The sequence below is a fragment of the Pantherophis guttatus genome, chromosome 1, assembly GCF_059756535.1.
Source record: "Pantherophis guttatus breed Tessera chromosome 1, ASM5975653v1, whole genome shotgun sequence".
NCBI classification, from domain to species: Eukaryota; Metazoa; Chordata; class Lepidosauria; order Squamata; family Colubridae; genus Pantherophis; species Pantherophis guttatus.
In genome coordinates this window covers 144,311,346-144,337,294 of record NC_142063.1, presented here as the reverse complement: position 1 = coordinate 144,337,294, position 25,949 = coordinate 144,311,346, and the positions used below count along the sequence as shown (strand labels likewise).

Genomic DNA, 25,949 nt, shown 5'->3' with positions numbered 1-25,949 from the left:
ATACACTGGGGTGCATGGAATAATGCTGTTATCTTCCCACCAAGTGATACCTATTTACTGCTCGCACTTGCAAATATTCGAACACTACAGGTTCAAGACCTGAGTGCCACATGACGGGGTAAGCTCCCGTTACTTGCCCCACTCCTGCCTATCTAGCAGTTCTAATAATAAACCCCGATGCAATTATCTTTTATCTACTGATGTTAAAGCCAGGCTCACAATAGTGATTCTGATATTGTTGTTTTTAAAATAAAATTATCTTGGGAAAATCATAGCTCTCCACCAGTTGGTGATCAACAATTCAAAATGTACCTTGGTCACTTCAGTAAATTCGGTAGCAGGCGGTAACAAAACATGGTTCCCAGTATTAATTCATCTGCACTGATGACAATGCATCTGATTTCCACTATCTGATGCAAATGTATGACCCTGAGGAGGAAACTGTCTTAAACATCAGCACTACCAGCAACTCAGACTAAGTGTTTAAAATAAAGAATCCGTTAAGGCAAAGATGGAAGCAAAAGAGTCCCCTGATTTACTAAGAAAGCAGAATTATCCATGGATCGCAGGGATGACCACATTCCAATTCTTCTGAAGGAAATCTCCTGTGATAAGAGCATAATATATTTCAGTTGCAGCCTCTGCTTCTTTGTTCTCTTTCAGATGGTTCATCATCTTTGCTGAATATTATGGGGAAAGAGTTGGTGAATTGCAAAGAGCCGAACACCCCTCCCTTCCCCGACAAATCTTAGTTTGCTGTTCTCTTGGACTAAGATTGCTCCTTTTGGGCCAGTTAATTAGAAACACAGAGGACTCTGAGAAACACAACAGCTTTCTCTCTCAGCCTGTACCCTCTGTGACAAATACACAACAGCTGTGGGGCAATGTTGCCAATTGCAATGTGGCTCCCTGAGGAATGGACCAGGAAAGAGAAAGAGCAACAGAGCAATGGCCAGACCAACAGCAGGAATGTTCTAGGTCCTGAGGTCTCTGCACCCCATTTTCTACTGACTTTAGTGAGTATTAGTATCCTGCTTAGCTTCCGTCTAACAACTAAACAGTTATTACGTATTTTGAAAATGGTATTCACTCCAGAGAATGGTTATCTTTTCCCATCCACCAAACGAGCTTGAACTGAATTCAAAATCTTTGTTTACCAATATGGAATATGTTCCTTCTCTCCCTTCCTCCAAGTACCGTATTTTTTGGAGTATAAGACCCACCTTTTTCCCTCCTAAAAGGGGGTGAAAATTTAGGTGCGTCTTATACACTGAATGTAGCCCCGCCCACCCACTGGCCCCCACCCTTTGGCCTCTGCCTCCCAGCAGTTATCTCCTTGCAAGCAAACAGCAAGAAAAAACAGCTCCTTTCAGCTTCAGCACAGTCTGATTAGCACAAATTGATTGGATCGGCCTCCCGACTCTCTGTTGTGCTCTCAGCTATTTTTCGCGGGCCTCTGCTGCTTGCTGCAAGGAGGTAAATTGCTGGAGCAGATTCTTTTTTTCCCCTTGTGCTAATCAAGCTATGCTGAAAATGAAAATGAAAGTAAAGCAGGCTGTTTGCTGCAAAGAGAGAAAACTGCTCAAAGGCAGAGGCAGATTTCTTTTTCTTCTTTTCCTCACCAAAAAAGGTAGGCGCGTCTTATACTCCGGAGCGTTTTATACTTTGAAAAATATGGTATATATTCATTATTATTATTTTTTAATCGGAATGGTTTTCTTGAACTTGAGCCTTATACCAGAGTTTCCTATACTCTTTCTCACAGCTTCCTTTGGCTAATAAAACATCTGCAAGAAAACAACCAAGCTCAGAGGGCACCAAGGACCCCTCGTTTCAACCCTGAGCTGCAAATATTCTCCTCTATCGGAATCCTGTCTCTTGGTTTGAAAATATTGTAGCTTATGTATAACACGAAGCCTTTTGGGGGAAAATACAGGTGTAAAGAGAAGGCACCAAGCCTAGCTGACTTGTTAGCATTGCAATTTCCATATTTTTCTCTTGCTGAGTGTGCTGTGAGACACACACCAGTGGATCTGACATCTGTATTCTATGGGTCAGCGCATCCTGGAATGGACACTGTGGTCATCTGGTGCTGTTCAGCTAGAAAAAGTACCTAACACAATCATGTTTTAGCACTTGGAGCGGGAAGAAGGGAGAAAAATAGCTTAGGTGTCTCCAAGAGAACTACTTTTATTTGTCTTTCTGCTTCTGCTGAAGGAAATAATTAACATTTTGCTTTTTATGATATTGCTTACCTACGTAAAACAGCAGGAGCAGGAGAAAAGTTTGAAGGGTGTTCTAAAGTTGCAGAGTTGTGCCTAACACACTAGCATGTCATAGATATGAATAACTTAGTAACAGCGCATTATATTTTTAAAATCCTGTTGATATTTTCGTTGCAATTTGTATTTTAAAAAAAAAACAATTTCTGCACCCATAGTTTAGCAACAAGAGAGATATTTTTCTTTTGCATTTCAGAATCAAATGTCTCAGCATGTTATGACCATATCAAATGCACCCAGGTTTATGCTACTGCAGTTTTGCAACTGTAAAAAAGAAGCACGTTTATCGCTTATGCAACATAATGGCTTGTTTACTCCTCTGATAGAAAAAGAGAAACCCACGTATTGCATGTGTTTCTGTATGCAAACACATGCAAATCATGTGTTTGCATGTGTTTCTGTATGCAAAAACATGCAAATCAACTCATTTATAGTCAATCTCTTACTGTCCAGAATTGATGTCGAATTTTGCAAAGCCAAATTTGGTGGTTTAGAAGAATGAATGAATGAATGAATGAATGAATGAAAATCTTGATTTAGCAGATCCTGATAAAATGAATGGAATTAGGGATGTATTTCCAATATTTAAGTCATTTGCATAATGATTTCATCATGTACTCCACCACATGATGTCCTCCACTACAATGGACAATTGATAATAATAGATACCTCATCTTTCCACTTGTTCCATTAATTTGAGGTTTCATTGTAATGCTGCAAAGAATACTCTGTGGAGAACTACTGTAGATAAGAAGATTGACCATGTATCCTTTTTTTGATAGGCAAGAGTTTTCTATTCAAAGACATTCTTTATTTGAAATTAAGGGAGAATAGAAGAAGCCTTGAACCCGTTTATTCCCTGTTAATCCTGGACTGCAAAACTGAAAAGGAACCTTATTTTTTTTCCCCAATTGTAGTGTATTTCAAATTAAATTATGGCAGCTATTTCTACATTTGCATCTCTGCATATAAAATAGCATTTTTATGCCAATCTGTTTTCCAATTTATTTTTTTAAGGGGTTGTACATCTCTCTTATGTGTAAACAGCCATCTTATTGGGAAGCGTGTGTAATCTTGTACTGTCTTCTTTGAGTTGTTTAGTTATCTGTTCAGTTGAAAATCTGCTAATAAGAAAGTAAATAAGGAAATATGCTGTTACCATCTCATTGTTTGGCAGAGTTTGGTAGCTTTGTGTGGTTGTGACAGAAAAAACACAGGAAAGGAAAGAACTTATACATCTTCAGTAATGCAAAACAACAACAACAACGATACCCACCCTTTGTTATATTGTTAAAGTACATGCTACTGTCAACACTGTGCCTATTGGAAGTTTCTTAGAATCTGGTGACATAGCAGTACTTTTCATCAATTAATGATGGAGTTTCTTGGCAATTGCAAAATAAACTTCTACAGAGTTCCATCAAACTTATGTATTAGTTTTATGAGCTTCTGCAGCACAAAGAGACTTTTATGAAGTAATAGAGACAGTTGTTCAAGCAACCAATAGAAATTAAATACCATTTTTGCTACTGAGGAATAATTGGTGTTCCCCTAAACAGAAATGGCCTCATCAGCGTTCAGATATGTAGCATCGATGTTTTGTAATGTTTGATCTGTCAGTCAGTTTCTTTCCTCCCTGCCGGCCAACTAATGGAAGTTGGAATGCAAAATATCTTCTTCCTGTTAATAAAATATCCCTCACTAAGTTTGGTAATATAGAAGTCTGAATGAACTTTTGTATTATTAAAATGATTTTTTTTAAAAATCACCTTTGCAGCTACCTCTGTTTGACATACATACCATCCTTTTTGATGAACTCAGTAAATAGAGTGATTAAAAACTCACTTGTGTTTTAAAAAGGACAAAAAAGTGGTGGTAACAATAGCGAAGATCTTAACTCTGTATAACGTTAAAGTTTCACCAAGACCAAACAAATTGGAAGGGCAGTTTGTACTACACGTAACATATAGCAATGCATGACAGATGTAATTTATATCCTGATAATTATCTCTACCTTTAGGGTTGATGGAAATTTCATGGAAGAGTGATAAATAAGTTTTTACATTATTACAGTATATATAACATATATACTGCTGTATATTTATATATAACATATATACTGTATATAGCGGGGGGACAAGGTTGAATTTTCTGGCGAAGCAAAGCCTTTGAAGGGGCATTTATTCTGAGGATAACCTTGCATAGGCTGTGGCTATAGACAGTGAATAGCCAAGTTGCTTTAGTCTGTTGTTTATATATCTTCATAACCAGGAATGGGCTGCTGGGGGTTCGCAGGGGTTCGGGAGAACCTCTAGCTAAGATTCTGTGCAGTTCGGAGAACCCCCAAATCCCACTCCTGGCTGGCCCCACCCACCCCACCTCGCCCCTCCCAGGAGTCCCCACGCAGCAGGTTTTGGAGGCAGGTAAGTGCAGGGCATGCGCGGAGGCTCAGAGAGGGCGAAAAATGGGCCTACTGGAAGTTCGCAAAGGCCTGAAATGGGGGAGGCTGTTTTCACCCTCCCAGAGGCTCAAAGAAAGCCTCTAGAGTCCGGGGAGGGTAAAAAAGCTCCCCACCCACGCCGTGGTGCAGGAGGCCGACTAGGCCATGCCCACCATGGTCACACCCACCCAGCAACCGGGCAGAGAACCCCTTGCTAAAATTTTTGAAGCCCACCCCTGTTCATAACCTTACTGAAAACATTCAAATGTGACACCAGTCAGGCTGTGAACTATTTTTTTATTTATTTATTTATTTATTTTTAATTTGATTTATATGCCGCCCTTCTCCGGAGACTCAGGGCGGCTTACAATGGGTTAAGCAATAGTCTTCATTCTTTTGTATATTTTATACAAAGTCAGCTTATTGCCCCCACAATCTGGGTCCTCATTTCACCTACCTTAGAAAGGATGGAAGGCTGAGTCAACCTTGAGCCTTGGAGAGATTCGAACCAGCAGAAATTGCAGGCAGCTGTGTTAATAACAGGGTGCACTAAACCACTGTACTATCAAGGCTCAAAACTATTATTTATTATTTATATCCTAGACTTCATGGCTGGTTCTTCAAGCAAACATTATATTCATCCATTAAACTAAAAAAAGCAACTAATCGTTGCTATACATGAAGCCTAAGTACAGGGAGTCCTCGACTTATGACCACAATTGAGCCCCAAATTTCTGTTGCCAAGGGAAACATTTGTTAAGTGAATTTTGCCCCATTTTACGACATTTCTTGCCACAGTTGTTAAGTGAATCACTGCAGTCATTAAGTTAGTAACGCGGTTGTTACGTGAATCTGGTTTCTCCATTGATTTTGCTTGTCAGAAGGTCACAGAAGCTGATCACATAACCTCAAAGCACTGCAACCCAGGGGAAATGCTACCAGTTCGAACCGGTTCGGCTGAACCGATAGTGATGGTGGCACGTGGTTCAGAGAACCGATAGTGGCAGCAGCATGAGGCTCCGCCCACCCACCTGGACATCGTTACTTTGATGTCCACGTTACTTCGTGGTTTTATTCAGGAAACAGTAACCAGTTTTTGACCTTCTGCACATGCAGAGAGGGTCCAAGCGTGCACTTCCAAACCAGTAGGGAAGGTAAGTAGATTTCACCCCTGCTGCAACTGTCATAAACAGTCCAGACAGGAAGTGACGAGTGCTTGAGTGACCGTGTGTAGGGAGTCCCGATCTAGAAAGGGACGCAACTGGCGTATCAGGCGAACCTGATAAAAAGCCCCCCTGGCCACGGCCGTCATATGCTCTTCTAAAGAGAGCCGTGTATCCAGGAGGACGCCCAAGTTGCGAGCCCTTTCCGCAGGGGCCAATGATTTGCCCCCAATAACCAGTGATGGCACCAGCTGGCTATATCGGGACGCCGGAAGCCACAGCCACTCGGTCTTGGAAGGGTTGAGTCGGAGCCTGTTTCTCCCCATCCAGGCCTGCACGGCCTCCAGGCACCGGGACATCACTTCAAGGGCATCGTTGGGGTGGCCTGGGGTGGAGATGTTTTCCTATGGAAAAGATAGTATGGCATTGTTTTGGCATGTAGAGGTTGATAATCTTTTTCTCCTTCTCTCCTAAATAAACTATTTTATCTATTTTTTTCCTCAGTTGTTTTTAGTTGATAAATGACCAGTTCAAAATACAAGGGAGAAATTTACTTGATTTTTTCATATGAGAGTCTTCTTCTCTTACAGAATTCTCGAATTCACATCACTTATACGATGGTGAAACATTCAGGCTACCTTTTCTGTTGTTACTTTGCAGGTATTCATTTTAATATCAGCAGAAATGGCTTATCAGTGTTCACATGTTTTTCAGAAGCCATTTATCCAACAAAAGATCCGAGCCATGAAGAACCTCGTAAATTTTATTTGCACAGCCAACCTGTAAACCAAGCAAGCAGTCAGCTAAAAGGGGTAACCTCTACAGATGTAATTGAATGAGAAAATATATTAAGTTCACTCAAAGCCAAAGGTGCTGGGGACTGAATCAGCGTCATGAGTATATGCACGAGATGCTTCCAAGCAAGAATTCAAACTTATCCCAAATTCCTTTAATATGAGCTACTTACTGATTTCTCTACTGTATAAACATAGTTTAGAAAACAATAACATTTATCCCCTTGGTGGAAATCTCCTTCCCATAATCATTCTGGACCCGGTATAAAGGCAGTATTAAAAGAAAACAAAGAGAACATGCTATTGATGATATGTTTCTCTGGGTTAATGGAAGTTTGGCTGTGTTTTAGGCTGTTTTCATTCAAACTGTGTACCTTGCTTTAATAGAATGTCCATGAGCCTTGGGTGATCCATAGCATGACTTCCGTCCTTCAGTTCATGTAGGACATTGGAAATATTGGCTTCCATTTTTAGGGTTTGCTATGGGGTGAAGCCAGAGAAGCTGATTAGGGGATAATGAGTCTGGTTTGCAAAAATGTACATCAGTAATGGGTTTCAATTTAGTTTGCTACTGGTTTGCTTGTGCGTGGGCACACAATCATTCGTGCACACGATGCTTCTGAGCATGCGCAGAAGCGTCCGAGCAGGTGGGTGGAGCCTCCTGCCGCTGCTACCAGTCCGTCCAATCCGGGGCAAACCGGTAACAACCCACCACTGATGTACGCCTTGGTTTTTATGGTCTGTCTGTCACAGGGACCATGACAACTTGACTCTGCCATAGTAGCTGGGCCTTTTGGCATTTTGCTCCCTAAAACACCCATTAAAATTTTTTCAAATCCCCCTAAAATTGAAAAGAATACTCCCTATAATCGACATCCTAAACATCCTTTAAAAAGGGGGATAGTAAAGTGAACTTTGCCACCACTTACATGGTCTTAGCAACTGGAAATCCCAATATAGATGGCCACCCGTAGCACAGGAGATGCTGTTTAGAAAAAGAAACCAACTATAAATGTAGATTAATTATTCTAGCTGATTTCAGTACACTGTCATTAATACGTTATGTCCTATTGTGTCATTAATAATCTGTTTTACTTCTGTTTTTATGGTTTTTAATGCTTTAAAAATCATTAGGACATTTTGATTTTAGATAATGACTGTTTTACATTTCTACTGTTTTATTGAATTGCTCTATGCCACCCAAAGTTGCTTTCTGTAAGGTGGGCAGCCATATAAATTTGATAAATAAATAAACAACAGCTACTTTCCCCTGTTCAGTCACAATGCAAATTATGTACATCGATGTGGATGTTTCTGACCTCTTCAGCCATATCACCACTCGGAAAAAACAGATCATTCCAGACTTGTATTCAGAAAAAGAAATGTTGTTTCTCTTTTCAGCTTAGCATCATCTACTGTATTTATCTGAAAGTGAAGGTAATGTGCTAGAAGAATGTCCTAGTCAAACATAAGCAATTTTTCCATTGATTTTGATAATTGATTTTAGAATAGAATAGAATAGAATAGAATAGAATAGAATAGAATAGAATAGAATAGAATAGAATAGAATGGCCAAGTGTGATTGGACACACAAGGAATTTGTCTTGGTGCACACGCTCTCAGTGTACATAAAAGAAAAGATACGTTCATTAAGAATCATAAGGTACCCTGAGTCCCTTAGGAATAGGGCGGTATATAAATTTAATAAATAAATAAATAAATAAGGTACAACACTTAATGATAGTCATAGGGTACAAATAAGCAACCAGGAAACAATATCAATATAAATCGTAAGGATGTTTTTGTTTGTTTGTTTAATTTATATGCCACCCATCCTACTATCCAAAGTAACACTGTTTTCAGAATAGACGTGGGTTAGTATAATTGAGTTTATTGGTCATCTGATAGGCTACAAAGACTCATGCAACTTTTCACTTTTGGACATCATCTTCCCCAAACAGACTGAAAAAGAGTATTTTTTAAAGCTGCCAAAATTGCACATTTAAAAAAAAAAAACAAGTCTCAATCCACTTCTGTTGGCCTCCAGAATTTATCTAAGAGCATTTTCTTCACACATAAGCATTCAGTTGTGCCTACGTCGCTATTCCTAGCTTTCAATAGAGTCCTGCTTTCATGGCAGCAGGAAGCAGGCAAGAGCCACATTTCACAATTCTACTATTTATCTTCTTAAACCACTCCCCCCACCCGCATTCATCCCTGCGCTAAAGTTTGAATGACACTAATTTCCTGAACAAGATACCCTAGAAACCGCAGTTTATCTCATAAAATCATAACAGACAGGGTTTGTGATGTCCCCACTGCCAGGTTCTTTATTCTGTCAGTTTATAGCATTTGAAATGACGGAAGGAGATGTGTTCCTTTCATATGCCAGCCAGGAGAACAAGCCCTGTCACCAACAGTGTAATGTGCTGTGTATTATCACTCTGACTGATCCAGAGGCCCAGAGACTGTCATCTTTTTAGACTGTACAAGTCAACACAAATAAAACTGAGGAGGCAATTGATAATGTCTGAGATAGATCCAGGCTCATTTTGGCCATTACTTTTTATTCAAACCTTAGAGATGACATGATGTGAAAAATGAGCCTGTGTCTAGTTCACTGCCCATTAGTGTGTGAGCACATAATCTCCCACTTTTCACACAGAATCTCTCTGCACACACTCTGGCAGTTACAGTCAGGCCCACCCCCCCCCCCCACCATCACTGTTAGAGGAGATTTCACACCTCCCCCCCTCCTCTTGGTACATAGCAAATATTGTCCCTAAAGTGATAGTTATATTTTAAGGAAGTGAAGTTAGCAGCAATTTCATGCCAACTTTTCTGATTCTCTTCCCCCCCCCCCACTCCCTCTTTTCAAAATCCCCATAAATGACTGAAATATTTACTTACCATATGCTGGGTATCCATTCTAAACAAGTCCTCGACTTATGACCACATTTGAGCCCAAAATCCCCATTGTTAAGCAAGGCACTTGTTAAGTGAGTTTTGTCCCATTTTACGACCTTTTTGCCACAGTTGTTAAGCGAATCGCTGCAGTTTTTAAAGTGAGCCATGTGGTCATTAAGTGAATCTGGCTGCTCCCGCCCTCCTTTGTCTTTGCTTGTCGGAAGCCTGTTGGGAAGGTTCCGAATGGAGATCACATGACCCTGGGACGGTGCAACTGTCATAAATATGTCAGTTGCCAAGCACCCAAATTCTGATCACGGGGATGGGACCATGGGGATGCTGCAATGGTCGTAAGGTTGAAAACTGGTTATAAGTCACTTATAAGTCAAGTGTTGTTGTAATTTTGAATTGTCACTAAACAAATGATTGTAAATCCAGGACTATCTGTACCAGAAAATCAAAACTGACTGACCAAACACTGAAGCATCCAGGTATTTGGAGAACTCAGTCCATTTCACTACTGGAAATTAAGAATTAAACCCTAACGGTATTATAGAGCAAGCTTGACTTCCACCCAAAGCTTTATTTTCTATCATTGGAGGATTAAAGAAAACTTGGGACCATGGTTCTAATGCCAGCATCAGATAGCAGGGCCACTAGTGGCCTTCATAGATCCCTAAAACAAATATTTTGTTGTATCTTGATGCAAAGAAATCCATTAATTTCTGGTACCATTCCTTCAGGGTTGCATTGTTTTGACCTGGAGTAGCAGACTGTGCTGTGAAAAGGTCTTTCTTACAATTCTGCTGAGTAGACATGACAGGTCTCTGAACATAACAGAAGGCAGGGCATATGTGGAACCTGAATCGGTTTCCTGGAGAGATTTTGCATAGTTGCTAACACTACCCCATGCACAAGGGCTATTCCTATTACTCTCCAGCATAACCTTTAATTACCCCCTCCATCCCCAAAATATCCCTCAATTACCTTGCAGGCAGAATTATATGCATATTTCAAAAGTTCTCCCAGGGCTTCAGTGATAAGCATTAGGTTCTTATGGTTCACTGGTTTAAATTATAGGCTACTTAATTAAAACAATATAGAAAGCTGTCAGAATTCCATCTCATTTGTAGGACTTTGATTAGTTTTGGAAAGGGGGGATGATTTAAAATAATGTTACAGCATATTTAGTTTTATTTAGGATATGCTGTCTTTAATGGCGGATGATGTGTCCTTTCTCAGCTTGGTTAGTGGGAATTCCACTAAAGATAATGTGAAAAAGAATTGTTTTATGATCCTTATGTCAGGAACAGAAGTTTAAAATACAGTTTTGGCCCAAATTTTAAGTTTTATAGAATTATAAAACTTAAGGCTTATAAATGTGAACGTTTAAAGCAGGTATTAAAGTTTAGGGTATTACACAAAGATGTGGCAAAGATTATGAATCATTCTTTATTTCTGAAATTATAAATAGAAGAATTGGTGGGAGGCTTCTCTCTTAATAGAATTATACACCGTGATCCCTACTAATTATTTCTTCAAATATTCATAATGTATGGTTTATAATGTGAAGATATCTACAATTTTGTCCCACACACAAAACTGAAATTGCAGGTCAAGATCAACTTCCAAGTGGATTACTTTGATTTAGTCAACAATTTATTTATTTATTTTTTAAATAAATGTTTTATTGATGTTTATCGCTTTGGAATGTTACTGTATGGTGTTTTTTTCCCTTTCTTTCTTTATAATAAACCACCAAAAACCAACTCTTGTCTATATCATCATCAACAACAACAACAACAGCAACAAAAAAAATCATTTATCCATTTTCCTTTTCAGTCTTATTTATCTTTTGGATACATGACACAAATACTGATAATTGTTCCATAAAGAAAATGTAAGAGGCTTGTCTTGATATTATATAAAGACAGTGACCTAAGGAAAAAAAATCTTTTATTTTACAAACTTACATAAATTTACATGTCTGGCTATCTTTACCAATATATTTTTCAATCCTCCTCCACAGCAACCCTATGAGGTGGGTTGAACTAAGAGAGAGTGACTGGCCCAAAGTCACCCAGTCAGCTTTCTGCTTATGGTTGGACTTGAACTCACAGTCTCCTAGTTTCTAGGTCAGCACCTTAACTCTTATACAGCAGTGAAATTCACTTACCTTCGCTACCAGTTTGGGTGCTCTGCCACGCAGGAGTGCGCGCGCGCTAGTGGTGGGTTTCAACCGGTGTTACCACCGGTTTGCTTTGTGCACACGCATTGAATTTCAGAACAGCTGAGGCATAACAATCCGCTCTGCCGCACCTATCAGCTGGGCTAAAAACGAACGAATATAGGTAGGTATAGTGCAGGGGTGGGAGGGCCCAACTGACGGTCGGAACAAACCGGTTTGCTCTCACCTCACCATCTCTGCTACTGGCTCGCCCGAACCGGGGAGAACCGGTAGCCACCTACCACTGGCGCGCACCTCTTCTGCACATTCGCAGATGGTTAAAAAATTGGACGTAATGACGTCCCGGCGGGAGGGCAGAACCTCCCGCCGCAGGCGCTACTAGTTCGGTGAGCTGGATAGAACCAGGAGGATTTCACCACTGCTCTTATCCAAACTGGCTCTTATACAACAAAACTGTATGAAAAGTACTCTACCATGTTTCTGGCAATCCATTTATGTTGGCAGTTGATCTGTCTATCTATCTACCTGTATGCATATTTTCTCACACAAAAATACAAGCGAAGAGTCTCTTTTCATCTCCCTCTACAAGTATTATGATCCAAAAAGAGCAATTCTATATTTTCAACCACTGGGATGATAGCAGTGATAGAGAATTTTGTACGCTTAAACAAATGACCATGCCTAAAAAATGGATTATCTTTGATATAAAAGTATTTCCTGGGTGATACCTTTCTTTGAAGCTGTTCATTTTGACCAGTGTTGCAAATCATTCATAATCATTCAAGCTTATTTTATTCATGACTTAACATATGTTTTTTTTTTCTTTTGAAGATTACTTTGCTACTATTGAAGTTTCTTGATGAAAACCCTGGAAACAAGGTGAGAAAGTGTTTCCCCTTTTCTGTCTCTTTGCACTCCACTCTGAAGTATACAGTAACATCTACCACAGATGCTCTAGTGAATCTTAATTAGGCATATGCAGATAGTTCAAAATCTATTCAAGATGGATTATCTGAATGAATGCTACTAAATTATCTTTTTATTATCCTTTTGATGTCTGCTGGGGAGATTCAGTAGAGAACCAGCAGCCATATGATAATTTCTCTACTCTAGAGAAAAACAGAAAAATAGCAAGATGATAAACATTTGGAATGTGCAAATATATTTCCCCAAAGTATAGCTTTGAATTATATTTTTCCCAATAAGATCATCTCTGATCCCATTCATTAAACTGTTTGATTCACCCAGGAAGTGAATAATTGGGCTCTTCAGATATCTACCCAAGTGAAGTGAACCAGGGGTGAAATGTAAAATTTGTTACTACCTTTCTGTGGGCGTGGCTTGGTGGTGGTGGGGGGTAATGTGACTGGGTGGGCGTGGCCAACTTTTTTTTCTTTTTTAACTTTTCAAAGCATTTTTTCTAATGCTTTGAAAAGCCTCTGCCGATCAGGGAACTCAGCTGGGATCGTCAGAGAGGCGTTTTAAAAAATGCCTCTCTGCCGATCAGGCAACTCATTTGGGATCATCAGAGACATTTCAAAGCAATTTTTTACCACCTCTTCGGCCAAGAGATTGCAGAAAAAAATGCTTTGAAAAGCCTCTGACGATCCCAGCTGAGCCGCGCAATCATCAGAGGCTTTTTTCTTTTACTTTTAAAAGCATTTTTTCGGCCGAAGAGGTTGTAGAAAAAATGCTTTTAAAAGTAAAAAAAAAAAAAAAAGCCTCTGATGATTGTGCAGCTCAGCTGGGCATGGTGGTGGTGGGGGGTGCAGGGATTTTTGCTACTGGTTCTCCAAACCACCCACCGCCATCACTACCGGATTGGGCAATCCGGTCCGAACCAGGAGCATTTCACTCCTGAAGTGAACCCTCTTCAATCTTTGGCAGGGTGAGTAAAAGAAAAAAAAATATTTTTATCATTTTATTTCAAAGGCTAGAGTCTGAAAATGAAGTTGTGCACAAACAGTACATGGGATTGTACATGGCAAGTATACAGCAATAGCAATGGCACTTAGACTTACTGTATATACCGCTTCATCGTGTTTTTACAGCCCTCTCTAAACTGTTTATAAAGTTAGCGTATTGTCCCAACAATCCGAGTCCTCATTTTACTGACCTTGGAAGTATAGAAGGCTGAATCAACATTGAGCTGGCCAGGATCAAACTCCAGACTGTGGACAGAGTTTGCTTACAATACTGCATTCTAACCATTGCGCCACCATTGCTAATTTCATGTTATTGAGCATTGTTGTCAATATTTGGCATACATGCAGAGAGAATCCACATGATTTGAGACAAAATGTGAGCCATTGTTGCAAGTGCATAGGTAGAATTGCAAATTTCTGCTCACGTGCCTTCCTGTGTAAGAGAAGTTGGGATTGGGAAGAGAATGAGAAAGGGAAAGAAGACCAAAAGATGGAGAAAATAATCTGCATTTGGTTTGGTTCTTGGAATTATATAAAACTGGTATGCCCTCTTCCAATAATGTCTTTGATCCTAATTCCATTGATATTTAGACACCACACTAAGTCCCATATGCTTCATTAGACCTTCATGAATGGCTCATGGCCACTGCAACAACTGTCCCAAGATCTGTTGCTTGTGAATTTACTGATTTTATTCATAACTGAGTTCTAATGCTGTTAATTTTTTAATTTGAATATTATTCACCCTTGGGTATTCTCCTGAAGGTATTCAAAATGCCCACATGCTTTAATTTATACACACAGGCATCCTTAAAAATAAGTTTATAGTTGCTTACAATAGCTGTTTAAATAGAGATGGCACAACTGTCCTGGCTTATGTCTTGTGTACTGAAGGGCTTGCCATGCACACTGAGATTTGGGCATTTGGCTCTTGGTTTTGTTTTGTTGCTAGTATAACTTGGGCTCAGTCAGCGTCACAAAGTCCTCCATCTCCTCTTTTCCAATTTGCTTAGTCCCGTGGACTTGGCATTCTAGTTAGTGTAACCACTGGAACTATATAATGTCCAGCCCTAGAGAAGCGGTAAACGTTCCAGGGCTGAATCTCCAGATTGTTAATTCCCTGCACAGATGGCTCTGCATAAGACACTGTGGGAGAAGAGTGTCTTCTTAAAGCCAATTAAATAGAATCCTTGTCCAAGAAGGATTTTCAGAATGCCTATGCATGCAAATTCATGACGTGCCTCACGACATCTTTAAGCAGTGCTACTTCTCTCTTCTACCTTTATCAAGAGTAAGAGACAGTTTGATTTCCTGCTTTGTGAGAGTTTCCAGGTTGAAGAATGTACAGCTCACCCCGTCTTTGTAGAAATTACAAGAGTGAAAAGAGAAAAATAAACAAAGCAGCACATTGCCTAATGAATTCAAAAGAAGCAGAGGAAATCTGCTCCTTTCCTTTTGAAAACCACAGTTTAACAGAGTTGGGCACATTATTTGCATGCTAGTTATTTCTTGCTTGCAATTACATTGGACAATTTTTGTCGTCATTCATTATTCAGCATTAGAGTAATTTTTTTTCATACTGTGAAATATTTTAAATGTAACATTAAAATTGCACTGCTTCAGAAACAGAATTAGCTTTTATGATTTCTAAAGACAAAAGTTCCATTGACTTGAATTTGACCTCAGATGACTAGATAGACACACATCCATGTAGTTTTCTTGACAAAAATCTGGGAATGCTTATTGCCTTTGCTGCCTTCTGGAATATTTTCTCACCTTCCTGGACTAACCTACTATCCTGGGATTTTCTGATCTCCTGTCAGACACTAACCAGGTTTTTCAAGTTCATTGAAGTCAGTTAGTGTTGCTAACTGACTAATTTAGAAGATTAACAAGGATTTCTGGTGATCAGTCTTTAGAAGAGGTTAAATAAAGTAGACATATCCTGCACTAAATGACTGTGCATGTAATTGAGGAATATAACCCAAATAACTATAGTTAGTGCTTTCAATATAGAAATCAGTCCAATTGCAGATTTTTTTTCTATATATGCTGGAAATAATAATTGTAAGAGAAGTCATGCAATCCAAACTTAATATTATCAATGAATAAGGAGTGTGCAGCCAATCAATCATGAATAAACAGAAGAGGGAAAATTTGCAGGCAGGGGAGGTTCTCTTCAAGAACTTATAATTTTAGGCGTTTGGTGTTTACACACTGTGCTCTGAAAAACTTTCTGAGCTAAAAATGCATTCCTGATCAATTGAAATTAATGGAATGTTTGCCAATGCCTTAAGTGGGAAAGGGATTGCAGCCCAAATCTCCATGGAAGTCCAAACTGAAGCAATGATTTGCAGAATGAATCTAGAAAAGTCAACACCATTGTAATTCAGAATTCCCTTGCAGCCTTGCTATGGTCATTACAAAGTTTGGTAACATCTTACCTTCGCGTGCATTCAGTACACGTTCATTTACCGATGCAAAGGAAAAGAGAGCAAAATACAATGAGCCTTTGGGGAAAGGCAAAGCATATAACAATTACCCCCAAAAAGAAAAGAAAAGTACCCTTGGGAATTAAGCAAACATTGAATGTAAGAGATAGGAATGAGACAAATATTGAATTAAGGCAAGCACTGCCTGAGATGGCAATCACAATTTTATAAAGGGTGGTGGAAACTGAAGTTGCCGGTTGAAGGCAAAGGCAGGAGTTACAGATAAGGTCTCCTAACTTCCATGCTATGATATTAAGTCACGCTTCAAATTCCTGGGCCAAAATAAATATAATCTGCATGGGGTGCTTGTCACAGAGCCTTTTTATAAGATATAATTCTGACATCACAACTGTGTGATTTTGGACTGTGGCCTACAAATCAAAGTGCGCTTAAACCTGACACATAGCTTCCTAACTCATAGCATCACAAAAATATCCTTAATTCACAGTGATTGCCATCACAGTTAGCCTAATGTGCATTTAATTGCATCTATGGGCTTTGGTTGTGAAAAATAAATTGTACACTGATTTTAATGAAATTAATGTGTTGCAAATGTTGGCTACTTATAATACAGGATCACTGTTTAGCAGACGTTAATTATCGTTTACAGTTTGGAATGGATAATATGGATAATACACAATAGGATTTTAGCTACAGTATGTACATATTATGTTGCAATTCTATGCATGCTGCCTGGGAAATCCCTTTGCAATATTGCATTTAGTAATTGAAAGGTTACATATGAGGTACAGTATATAATATTGTTAATAATTTTTCATGAATAGTCATAGGAAAACTAAATAATTGAACATTCTTAAAAAATATTTACTGATTTATCAAAAATTCTTGTCATACCATGGTTCCTTGGTCAGTATCTCGTGGCTTGTCTATTCAGGAGCAGCAGATCAGCTCATCTGGAATCATCCTGAATGTTTATTAGAAAGGAAGGAACTGAAGATTTAGCCATCTACTTCCAACAAAGCCCCATCCAATTCTCCTCAATTGAATGGATGGATAAGATCACATTACATCTGCTTTCTGGATGAATGAGATTACATTTTGGAAAAATTGGTGAGCTCCTTGGTTGCTGTCGTTCCTATGAAAATTATTTCTTGTGGAAAAGAAAAAAAATACCACTGATCTAATATTGATACGTTTTATGTACTGAAGTGTTTGAAACAAAGGATGAATAGGCATATTTGGGTATCCCTGAGTGACAGTCATAATAAATACTTGTCATTTAAAACAAAATGTGAAAATTTGCTCCTGCCCTTGTTCCTCCTAATAATTAATTAGGACCTAATTGGTAGCATTAGCTTCTTCCTCTTAAATCATCAAGATTTTTTTTTAAAAAAAATCACCATATAATGTTCTTTAATAGAATTATTAAGCAGTCCTGTGTCTATTTTTTTTTTTTGCATATTAAAGATTTTCTTCTGATTTTTTTACATATATATAATCAATTGAATTATTTGATGAATCCATACTCTACATATAAATTTCCCTCATTTGGAAAGACATTAATTCATTTCACATCAAGTTGGATACCCATGCAATTCATATCAAATTAGATGTTTCTTTTTCTATTTTCAGATACGCCTATTAGATTTTAAATCTGTGAAGACGATAGCTGTTTGCTTCTGAGTCCTAGCTCCTATTTGACTTTATGCTATGTCTTTAGTCTTGGCCACTAAATGGTCTCTGGTGTTCTGATTCATGGCCTCTAGCTTATCACACTGCTGCTTATGGTCTACTAACATTGTTAGTTGAAATGTGCCCTTGTCATTTTTGGATCTATGATTTTAACACTCAAAACAGTCTTTGGATAATGCAGAAAAGACATATAAAATGAGTTTTTTCTAAGTATAAACAATAAAGAGGGAAGCCTATACAAAATAGTGAACCTGAATAAGAAATTGATGTCTTATTTATTGACTAGCAATCACTGTCCTAATCTGTAAGAAGATAATAATAGGTTTTTCTTTCAAGGTTTTAGGATTTAAGAAGGATGTTGCACTTGACGTGCTGATTACTGATAACCATGTTAAAGTTCTAAACATTTAGTAATTAAGAACCCAAAAGCAATACTAAAAACAGGAAGAGTGGAAGTGGAAAATTACAGAGAACATTAGTGATGCTTCATCTCAGTAGCTCTGCCTCATTATACTATCAGAACAAAAGAGTAAAATATATAGACTAGCTACTTCTGTTTTTCTTTGGAAGCTTGGTGATATATTTGAATAATGAAAAATGTAGGAACGCTTTTATCATACAGCAATGGATAACACTGACAATCCATTTTGTCATTCACTGATAGACAATTGTGTTATTCTATATGGACTAGTTAGAATAATAACATACATAACAGCTTTGCTTAAGGTCTTTACTGAAGTAATTGGTAAAATTCATGGTGTATTTCTAAATTATATTTTTGATTACACATGTAGGCTGCACAATATGGTCCTTCCATTGGGTTTCTTCATTTCAAGTATTATTACAGCACTGTGGAAAACAATCATATCACCCAACTGATATAATACCTGATTTCTTCTTTACAAATCACTCTGCCACCCTGAGCCACAAGAGGAATAGAACTAGCACTTAGACTTATATACTGCTTCATATGCTTTATAGTCCCTCTAAGTGGTTTACAGAGTCAGCATATTGCCCCCAAGAATCTGGATCCTCATTTTAGTGACCTCAGAAGGATGGAAGGCTGAATCAACCTTGAGCCGGTCCCATTGAACTCCTGGCAGTGGGCAGAGTTAGCCTGTAATACTGCATTCTAACCACTGAGCCATTATGGCTCTTATAATAAGGGATCAAACTCAAATTAGGGCAAATTAAGGATCCTTTTCCTGTATAATTTCTATCTATGGCAGGGGTGTCAAACTCAATTTCATTGTGGGCTGCATCAGGGTTGTGTTTGACTTCTGGAGGGCTGGGGGGTGGGGCCAGGGGGCAGGGCCAGCTCAACATGTCAACTCATGTTGGGGGTGCCTGTGGTGGCCCGAGTGCTCAGCCAGTGAAAACGGGCTCCCAAAATCTGTTTTCGCCTGCAACAGCATCCTGCAACCCTCTGCCAGCAAAAACGGAGCCAGAGCTGGCCCGTGGGCCTTGAGTTTGACAGCCCTGATCTATAAGGAGGGGAAATTTGGTTTGAAGACAAGGGTTAAAATTCTCAGCCCCCATGCTTGATCAATATCTCCTGATCTTATAATAGAGTAAATAGAGAAAGAGTAAAATAAGTGAATGGTACTTGGTCAAAGTTAAGGTGACCAGATTTTAACATTGGTAAAGAGGGACATTGTAGGCGTGGCTTATTTTGTGGGCGTGGCTAGCTGGTCATGTGACTGGGTGGGCGTGGCTAGCTGGTCATGTGACTGGGTGGGCGTGGCTAGCTGGTCATGTGACCGGGTGGCCATGGCTATGTGTATAGGGTAAGGTGAACAGATTTTAACATTGGTAAGAAGGACACCATTGTGGGTGTGACTTATTGTGTGGGCGTGGCTTGGAGGCCATGTGACTGGGTGGGCGTGGCTAGCTGGTCATGTGACCGGGTGGCCATGGCTATGTGTATAGGGACTACTCAGAGGGCTGAAAAGTCATTTCTGACAGGTCCTCACACTTTTGACTGGTCCTCACACTTATGACCATCCTCACATTTATACCCGTGCAGCATTCTTAACAACCATGTCACTCATTTCACAACTGCTTCTCTTCACCATGGTGACAAGATAGGGCAAAAACATAAGATGTGAGGACAGTCGTAAGTTCGAGGACTGGTCAAAAGTGTGAGGACCAGTCAAAAATAACTTTTTCAGCCCTCTGAGTAGTCCATATGCACAAAAGGACTAACCAGAGGGCTGAAAAAAGTCATTTCTGACAGGTCCTCGCACTTTTGACTGGTCCTCACACTTATGACCATCCTCATATTTATGCCCATGCAGCATTCTTAACAACCATGTCACTCATTTCACAACTGCTTCTCTTCACCATGATGACAAGATAGGGCAAAAATGTAAAATGTGAGGACAGTCATAAGTTCGAGGACTGGTCAAAAGTGTGAGGACCAGTCAAAAATAACTTTTTCAGCCCTCTGAGTAGTCCATATGCATAAAAGGATACAGCAATAGAGAGGGATGAAGGAAAGGAAGGGAAATTAGAGTAGGAGTGAGGGTAAGAGGGGGAGGAAGAGAGGAGGAGAAGGAGAAAGGAAGAGGAAGTAGGGAGGAGAAGAAGAGGGGGGGGAAGAGAAAGTAAGAAGGAAAGAAAAAAGAGAGGTGGTAGGTTTGAGGAGAAAGATTGCTGTACAATAAAAAAGATGAAAGGGAAGAAAGCCAACCCCAAACAAATATAAAGATATTAAGATAAAGAATGAATGGTTAAACTTTAAAGAATAAAAGAGAACAAATATGAATAAATAGCAGTAATTAGAAACACACATACAAACATACAATTTATTTTCTTTGAACAGAGTATTTGGCCGGTTCACAAATTTAAACAGTGTTTAGTCACTTCAATTAAATTTACAATTTCTATATTTCCTTTTTGCCATATTTATTCCTCATCTATTTTTTTAAAAAAACCAATATTACCTTTCATCCTGTTGGAAGAAACATCCTTCTAGGTTCTGCTCCAAGTGGGGAAACAGACACTGGAAACATGGAGACTGCTTGGAAAGATGGTTTAATGGTGGACAGGATCACATGGCTTGAGTTCCTGAACAGAAAAAGGGCAGATACAGAAAATCCTCGGGTTTTTATGCTCTCCCTGGCTCTGCATTTCTTGGGGCCCCAAAAGAGTATCCTGATTGGTTGTCAGACTCCCAGGGGGTGGGGGTCTTGCTGGCTGATGCAATCTTCCCAGGTGCCATGTGGTGAGCCTCATCTAGATGGGTCCCATTGTGTTAGTTTCTGTTGCTATTGTGTTGCAAATGTCCTTTGACAAAGGATTGGGTTTCTGCCTCTGTCCCATTAACAAACAGTGGGGGGCAGGAAGGTGGGAGCTGCTTCTCCCAGGGAACGTGCTTCTCCCAGGGAAATATAATATTCTGCCTTTTTCATATTTCCTAAAATATTTCACTCTTCCAGGAGAGGGGTGGGTGCTAACTTCCTACAATCCTCATCTCTAATCTTAATCAAATTCAATTTTTCCCTTCTATTCTATATTATACCTCTTCCCATTGTCATCTATTTTTATATCCATCCTCACATTGTTTAATTATGTAATACAGTTGTTTAATACAAATTCAACATTTTAATATAAATCAATTAGTTATAAAACTATCTTTTTTGTATATTAATCAATATGAACATGAATATTCCAATTATTTCCATGCAATCCAATTTCTTACAAATCAATTAATTATATTTACCAATAATAATAAACCAAATAATTTCCCCCATATATTCCTCAGAACCACAACTTAACCATTTCTGCTTTCAATACAATATACAATTAATAGTATCTCAATTATTACAATTCCCTAGTTAAATACAGCTTTTTTTTCTTTTGTGTTTTAAAATCTTGAACTCTCCTCCTAAATTTCCCATTGTTTGCAGTTTTTCACCTACCTTTTTTGGGGAGGAAAAATAAAAATAAAAATAAATCTCTCTCTGCCTCATTTTGTCATGTTGCACCAAAGATCCTGGTTTCGGTTTCGTTTCTGCAGCTTAGCTAGGGGAAAAAAAACTGCTTCAGGAACTCTTTACACTGATTGCCTGTAGGGCGGCCCTTTGAAGCCCCGGGCAAGAGTTTAAACAGTTTTTTTTTCTTCTAGCCATCAGCTGGGGCTCAAGAGGCAGCGGGACTCAGGAGGCAGAATGAAAAATCGGGACTTTTTTGAAACGCTGCGGGACGCGGGACAAATTGCTAAAAATCGGGACTGTCCCGCCAAAAGCGGGACGTCTGGTCACCTTAAGTATGATTCTCATCATGACTTGCTATGAAAGAACAAACCTTTAATCACTCACTAACCTCCCACTTCCACATATTTTTTCTGATTTTTGTATCACTGGGTATCAACACTAACAGAAGATAGAAAGTGGCCTGGAAGGAGAAATGAAATTTGTAAATTCAAATATTTTTATACAATTAAAGATTAAACTAGTATCCAAATAGCAAAATAGAAAAACAAAAATCGCTATTGGGTGCCTGCCCATGTTTATTGGCCAGGAGCTGATATTTTTTTTCCCTGTACATGGACATGCTATAAAATAAACCCATATATTGTGAGGAACCTTCCCCACTTTACATCGAGGGGAGCTGTGTAAAGAGAGTCTCCCCTTTTAAATTCCTGGGAGTCCATCTCAGCAAAGACCTCACCTGGAAAAACAACATGATCCAGGTGGTCAGGAAGGCCTAACAAACTCCATTTCCTTAGGGTCAGGCTGGAACAACAACTGATGACCTCCTGTTACTGATCCACAATAGAAAGTGTCCTCACTTATTGCATCACGGTATGGCATGCTGGCCTGACAGCCATGGATAGAAAAACATTACAGAGGGAGGTGAGCACAGCACAAAACATTGTGGTCTGTCCCCTGAGACCACTAGATGAGTCTCTAGGGCTCACTGCCTTAGAAGAGTGAGGAAAATTCTCAGGGATGACTCTCACCCTGGCCATCACTTCTTTACTCTCCTACCATCCGGAAGGAGATATAGAAGCATAGCCAGCCACACCAACAGGCTGAAGAACAGTTTTTATCCATGGGCTGTCAGACTCCTGAATGCGAGGTCGCTTTCTATCATAACTACATAGTTATATATAGTTATACATAGAAGTGAGGACGCTTTCTATCATAACTACATAGTACGATGGACTTGCAGGGCCGGCGCAACATGTAACATATTAATAGGACTGGGTGTTTGTTAATATGTTTTATTGGGTTAGGGATTTTCTGTTTCCACTGTGAGTTGTATTGTGTTGGGGGGGGGTTGCACTGAGGGAGCTCCACCAATCTCATTGTACATATGTTGTGCAGTGACAATAAAGGTTGTTGTTGTTGTTGTTGTTGTTGTTGCTGTTATTGGTTAATCTTTAGTGAGATTCACAGCCTTTGAGGCTGGTTAATAGCTCAGCAGCTCGAGTCCTAACCAAGGACTTAGGAATGTTAAGGTATCGTTGGAGGATGTAACCTGTTGTTGTTGTTGTTGTTGTTGTTGTTGTTGTTGTTATTATTATTATTATTATTATTATTATCCAGGTAATTTCAGAATGAAATCAGAAAGAAATAAAAAGCAAATGAAACATATATGAGTTTCCATGATGAGGCTAGTAAAATGTGTCAGAAAGGTTTATACAGTTGCTTGATTTTGAATTAAAGATGCTACCTTTGTAGACAATTCATCAGTTTTTGGTTGGATTTTATCCTGGCTACTTTGTGATGTTCAGAGTGACTGTACATGGCAGGAGATCTGACTATGCCAGGGAGGATAACTTCAACCACTTCTCCTGCTTTCTGAAGAGCAGAGTGGAGCTCCAGACTCAAAGTTATAAGAAAAGTTGGAACATGATCAATCTAACCTTTTACTAAGGTTACAGTCAGTCCAGACTATATCTGCCATATGTAGAAAAGGAAGAATGGGAAATACTGGGTGGAAAAATTATAGATGATTAGAAGTTGATCTTTCACACATTTTGAAAGCTGTGATACAGTTTTTGAGGAAAAAATACAATAAAGAGTGCAGTAAACTTTTAATAGTGTTAGTCCAAATGCCAAATTTTTCAGAGTAGGAAATTTTAGCATTGCATGTTGCAAGAACATTTTCCACTGCGATGGTGTAGTTGCTAAAAATACATGAATTTTATAAAAATGGAAATGAACACAAGGTTTTACTTATCCCAAATTAGTACAACAGATTGAACAATCTAATCTGGCCTGGAAGACTCTGTACTTCAATTACTACCAAAAAAATAAAATAAAAAAATCCTCAGAATGTATTCCTAGAAGTATAGAGCTTATTTACAGACATTCGCATGTCGGCTCTGATATGTTCTGAAAAGATTTTCTATTTGTAGCCATAGAACTCTTACTATATTTCCTCCTGATACAAGCCAGAGTTATATTCATGAAGGAACTTGATTCATGAAGAAAAATATAGTGATAAAAATGGCTCTCCCGGTTTAAAAGTGGTAGTGAATCATTGCATGCTGTCCCAGGCTCCAATTGCTACTCCATTGTCAAGAGGAGTGTTTATGGCAAGGAAGCCCAGTATCCTAAGGAAATGTCTTTCATTTCTGTTGAAAAATGGGTGGCAAAGGTGGAAAGTACCTGAGAGGGATATATGGTGGTTCTGATATACATTTTCTACCTGATATAATGAAGTAGAGTCACCTTGCAGGGCAGATGGGCAACACAGAAATTTAATTAATAAATAAACTGTGGAAAACCAAATTATATCTGGGGTAATGTATGCTGTCCCATTCCTACTTTAAAAGGAAGAATTGTTGTGGCCCATCAGCTGCCAGAAAAGCTAACTGCAGAGTCAGACGAGGAGGAGATTGAGGGAGAGCCTGGGCCAGCTTCGGATCCTTTGGAAGGCTCTGATAAGGAAACAGCATCAGAGACAGAGGCGGAGCTGGGGCCTTCTGTCCTCCCCCAGGTGGAGAGGCAGCTGTCTTTGGGGCCTGAGCTGAGTGAGAGGGAGGAACAAATGGGGCCTATCACAGATGCGCATATGTGTAGAGAGGAAAAGAGAGGAGAGCAAAGGAAAACAGTAAGCCGGCTCTCAGGGAGAGGCAGATGCAGGTGACAGCCACCCCCTCCCTGGCTGGGAAATAAATAGGAGGGGCTTAGGAGGGGCTGGTTGTCACAAAGAACCATTCATTTCTAGTATACAGCAAGCAGTTCGGATTTATTATTCATTTATTTGTCAAGTACGTATTAGATAATATATATAAATATAAGCATGAATTGAACACATAAAATGAATACAAATAAATGAACATTAGGACAGGGACGGTAGGCATGCTGGTGCTCTTATGCACGCCCCTTACCTGGCTAAACTCAGGTTTGTTCGGACTAATTACATTTGATTTTTAGTTTATCCATGTGAATAAAAGACCTGCCCTGTTATAAAAAGGGGTTGTTTTACCCACAAGTCTTATCACTACTTGCGAAGGCTGGGTCAGAACAGGAATCTCTGAGAGGTCCTTGGTGTTCTCTGAGCTTGGTTGTTTTCTGGCAGATATTTCATTACCAAACTAGGTGACATCATCAGAGCTATAAAATAACCAAGCTCTGAGAGCATTGGAAGTCTACCACAAATATTTTCCTCTATTGAAAAGAATCTTTACCTCCGTTCAAGGAAAATGTTCATATCTGTAGCTGAAGCTCCAATAAAAGGGACATGACTAGAAAACTGTATGATGCTAGTCTTCATATCATTCTTTTATATTATTTAATAAATTAAACGTAACAGCAAAACCATTGCCTTCCAATGTTGGAGACCCTATAAACATCTGGATGACCATTAGATGACAACAAAGAAAACAAAAAAATCAGTGATTGTCCAAAGTTTTGCAGCCCAAATCTAGTAGCCTTAACTAAGTACCGTAGCTATGACACTGAAACAACAGTGGTATAGATGTCCATGTGGCAGTAATCTAAAGGTTCCATGATTTGTGCTACTGCAGTGACTTGATCCTACAAACAATATATCCAATACAATCATTTTCATATCAGGCTTTGAAAATAGGAAATGAAACCCAGGAGATGTTGTTAGAGGTGTGTTAGGCTTTATACCAGAAGTCT

General features: G+C 39.1%; 1 long non-coding RNA gene across 2 annotated transcripts in view; it reads left to right on the top strand.

Annotated features, from left to right (window-relative positions):
* LOC117670271 (uncharacterized) overlaps positions 1-25,949 on the top strand; it is a 55,674-nt gene that overhangs the window by 20,017 nt on the left and 9,708 nt on the right. Inside the window, exons 2-3 of one of the 2 annotated variants that reach the window (XR_015733673.1) lie at positions 12,606-12,653; positions 17,087-17,262. This is a non-coding gene — a long non-coding RNA (uncharacterized LOC117670271). Of the gene's footprint in view, positions 1-12,605; positions 12,654-17,063; positions 17,263-25,949 lie in introns of both variants that reach the window. The other variant, XR_004592608.3, reaches the window with a different exon arrangement.